Genomic DNA, 4,353 nt, shown 5'->3' with positions numbered 1-4,353 from the left:
GAGAGAGAAAGAGAAAGAGACAGTGAGGACAGAGACAGGAGAGAGAGAAAGAGAGACAGTGAGGAAAGAGACAGAGGAGACAGAGACAGGGGAGAGAGAAAGAGAAAGAGACAGGACAGAGACAGAGAGGAGAGAGAGAGGAGATAGAAGAAAAGAGAAGGGGGAGAGAGAGGGAGACACAGAGTAGAGAGAAAGAGAGAGAGAATGAGAAGAGAGAATGGGAATGAGTGAAGGTGTGTGTCCTGAAAACCTGGAGAGGAGAGAGTGAACCACAGTGTCCAGGGCTGCAGAGAGGTCAAGGAAATACTTTCTGTTGTAGCCTCAAACTGGGAATGGAGGGAGATGCCCACCGATTGGTGAATTGCTAAACGAATCATGGCCTATGGTTTAATGGTGTGTTATTATACCATAAGAAATGATGAAATGGACAGTTTCATAGGAAGCTGGACAGACTTGGGATAAAATGAACTGACACAGAGAATGACACGTACACTGGCAACATTATAGAGAAAAGTGACTTGGACAGACTAAGAACATGGATCAGGGCAGTGCCAAGACTCCGGGTCCAGACAGAGGTCCATCGCAGCACTGGCCTCCTACCAGAGAGCTGACGGACTTCGAATACAGAATTTGACCGACATTTTTGGCCAAGGTCAGTGTGTTTGGATGGTGTATATATATGAGGAGGGTTTCATTTCTTTTATTTTAATTTATTTGGGGAGGTGGAGTGGGAGAGAGAGATGCTTGTAAAAATAAATTTAAAAAAAATGTAAACCTTATCTAGTTGTTGGATTTTGTGTATTTCTTGGAAGTGCCTGAGTGAGCCTTGGGAAACACACAGCTGAGTGGAGCATTTGCTCCTGAAATCTTTGTCCTTCGGGGGACAAATACAGCAGCCCCTTCCTAGATTTTTTTCACTGACACCTTCGCTTACAAAGGCCAAGGTCCCTCACTGCATCTGGGGCCTGATCTGTTTCTGGCCACTGGATGCAGATGGCTCCAGAGGAGAAAGTGAGGCTGGTGACTTTACACAGCCCTGCCTCACTTAGATCCAGTTCACTTGCTTGTCATGGCAGCACCTACCCAACGTCACGGTCCTCTTTGAGACTGCAGTACAAACAACTGAGAACAATTCAAAGAAGAGCAAGTCAGGTCAGCTTAGCCCCGTTCCTGGTGCCCACCAGCTTCTCTGTGGCTTGACTCTCAAAGAATTGGGCCAGCTGACCCTCAGTGACACCTCGTAGAGGCAGCTGAGGTGTTCTGTGTCAGGCCACGAGATCAGAAATCCATGGATGGGCTGTGTGAACTGAGTGAATTCAGGCAAAATGAATGATTTTTTTTCCTTTTTTTGAAAATAAGGTTTATGGATGCTTTTAAAAAGTTTCCCATGCCCTCTCTCTTCCCTTGAACCCTTTCTTGTGAGAAGGAAAAGCAGCTACGTGATGAAGCAGAGTATTCAGGAGGTTTATTTGTTAACTTCAGCAATGTTCCTAACTTGTAGATGGACACTGTCTCTCATAGTGATCAGGATGCTTCATCAGCCTTTTGGAATGAAGATTAGCCATGCTGTGGCCTGTGACTTGGAATGTGCTCAGTCACCATTGAACCAGGCCTGCTAGCATGACACTTGTGGGGGCAGTTGGACCCTGTTGACCATTTGTGTTCGCTAATTGTTTTTTAAAGATTTCAGGTAGGCTATTTGGTGGGACACGTTTGGCCCATGGACTGCACGTTGCCTGGCAGGCCTTAGGTGATCAGCATTTCCCAGGGCTTGGGCACGTCCAACCACGCATACAGAATGCTGTGTTATCTTTGGTGGGTCCTTCCCACAGCTGAGAGACGCTTCTGCCCGTGGCGTTGTCTGGCGGTAGGGACATCCCCGTGGCTCCCTGTCTTTCGTTCAGCATACATACTGAGTTAGGGCCGCTCATTGCAGCCAGCTTTGAGGACGAGTAAAGCGGCATTACGTGCCTCCTTGGCCTCTTGGTTTGGGCTTTTAGAAAATCAAAGCCATGTTTTTCACAGGGAGAAAATGTGTGTCCTTGAGAGAATGAGATTGTGTGATGAAGCCATTAAGCCTTCTCCTAACTGAAAGGAAAAGGCTAATCCTTTTGGTATCATCTTAACCCCAGATCAGTTACAGAGTAAGGAATTACAGGTCCCCACCCTAGGGCTGTCTGAGAGGAGACGGGACCGTGGTGACAGCGGTGACCCCACCGCAGGAAGATTAGTATTTTTCCTTGTGTTGGAGACAGATGGGGAGTAACGTCACGGGCTGGGATGGCCGAGGCAGTGGCCAACAGCGGTGTGAACATGGTAAGCCTCCTCTGTCTCGGTTCTACACATCCTTCTACACACAAAGGGCTGGTCACTCCTGGTCCTCACGGTGCCCAGGGGAGTGTTTTGTCCCTCAGTCGGCTGGCACCTGCCCTTTGTTTTGACTACCGGACCAGCCTTGCTGCCTGCCGCCCTGTTTCGCCTTCTTTTTTGTTAGATGGGGCTGACCTCCCGCTTTTGGTGATAGGAGAAATTGCCCTTCTTGGGTGAAAGTGTGGTTGGTTCCTCTACTCTGCCCATGCAGTTACTTCAGTAAATATACCCTTTGCGTTTCCTCGTCGAGCATTATTTAGTGCTCACCCCGAGATGCTCTGGCTGCGTTTCCCTTCGTCCCTGTGCCAAATCAGTTCTCCCCCCGAGGCTGGAAGCTGCTTAGAAGCACATTTTCCTCCACCAAGTGACCCGGGAGTAAGAATTGCTCGTATCCCACTTGGGGCTCTTTTCTGACAGCTGGTTTAATACGTTGAATATTGTGACTGACTTTTTATTTCAAAGGATTTAAAATAGTGCGAAGTTGATGGTGGATGTGGAAAAGCCCTGTGAATAGATTCCATTCAGTGAACGGCCTTTAGGGAACTAAGCAAGACAGTTTAGAGCCGCAGTTCTGTGGGTCTGGAGTTGAATTTCCTTGTCTGTTCTGTGTTAGCGCCCTCTCCCACCGGGGCGGGGCCAGGGGTGCCCCTTTCCGACCCCCACAGTCCAATTGGGAGGATTTGAGATTGCTGCTGCTCACTGCCACATTACCATTCGAAACAATTACGTATTTCGGAAATGAAAATCCTCCTCACCAAGAGGCTTTGTGGGGTGGTGAGATCAGAGATGTCCTCTCTCCCCTTCAGAATGGGGATTTTATGGCTTGGAGTAGAATTCACATCTGGGCAGATTGAGAGTTCCCTTGCAGTTTGTAATCTTGGAGCTGCCTGGATGCAAAGAGGGGGATGCTGTAGGAGCAGGGCTCGAGCCTGCAGCTCCTGGCTGGAAGGCTGGCCCTCCCTTCACTCACTGTCTTAGCCTCCAAGAAGGTGTACTTGTCCAGATTGCAGGAATGAATGATTATGGACATGTCCAGGAGAGGCAGCATGCTGTAGGAGAGAGAGCTGGCTCTGAAATCAGAAGGCCTGAGTCCTGTCCCAGACGTGTGCCGCCTGTGTGCCCCTGCGCAGGTCACTTACGGCCTCGATGCTCTAGGCAAGTCTTGAAGGCACTGAGTTGCAGAGAAGGTGCTAACGCCTGCTGGGATGAGTGGCCTCCTCTGGGAGTTCTCTGAACTGAAGATGTCAGATGTTCAGCTGGGCCTGGCCCACAACACTCCAGCATGCTCCCAAGTCATTGGAAAGTATTTAACAGCATAAAGGAAAGTACAGTAAGACATAGGTGATGCTAACATGTAGTTTTCTAAATCAGTATGCAGCCCAGAAGTGCTCGTTGTATGGTTTAGTGGCCCATGTTTCTAACTGAGTTTGACACCTCTGCTTTAAACCAATGAAATTGCAGGCCTGGACCCTGTCCGGGGACCTTATACACTTTGTGCTTATTCATCGCTATCCTCCACAAATGCTCCAATCCAGCCACACTGGGGCATTAGTGTGGAAAAACTGTGAGCCAGGTCCTGAACCCACTTGAGAAAGAAGGAAGAGCTTTTGGAGGGGTCATTAGATAATGACCAGAGGGAGGAGAGGTTACTCAGGGCTAGTGGTAAAGGGAGAGTCTGAAAGTGCAGCCAGTACTGGCAGGTAGGAGGGAGTGAATCTTAGGCCAGATGGGAAGTCTTATGGGGATGGAGGAAGTGAGGTGCCCTCTCATGGCTGTTGCCAGCAGGGCCTGGCTGTGCTATAGCCCTTGGACCCTCTGAAGGCCAAAGCAGGAGGCAGGAGGTGCAGTGTGCTGCTGGTTTAGTGATTAGAAGATTGTAAAGCACTGGATTAAGATGGGGAGAGGCAGAGACAGGGAGAGGAAGAGGGGAGGAGAGGAGAGAGAGAGAGGGAGGGAGGGAGAAGAGAGAGAAGAGGGAGAGAG

The 4,353-nt window shown here is 49.4% G+C and overlaps 1 protein-coding gene across 2 annotated transcripts in view; it reads left to right on the top strand.

The window, feature by feature from the left end:
- Positions 1-609: 609 nt before the first annotated feature.
- Positions 610-4,353, top strand: part of GLCCI1 (glucocorticoid induced 1) — a 61,594-nt gene continuing 57,850 nt past the window's right edge. Inside the window, exon 1 of one of the 2 annotated variants that reach the window (XM_027872388.1) lies at positions 610-652. The gene's annotated coding sequence lies outside the window, so the exon portion shown is untranslated. The remainder of the gene's footprint in view (positions 653-4,353) is intronic. The other variant, XM_027872387.1, reaches the window with a different exon arrangement.

Source organism: Vombatus ursinus, unplaced genomic scaffold (genome assembly GCF_900497805.2).
Source record: "Vombatus ursinus unplaced genomic scaffold, bare-nosed wombat genome assembly UNPS02014799.1, whole genome shotgun sequence".
Classification (NCBI taxonomy): Eukaryota; Metazoa; Chordata; class Mammalia; order Diprotodontia; family Vombatidae; genus Vombatus; species Vombatus ursinus.
This window is presented reverse-complemented; position numbering and strand designations above follow the sequence as displayed.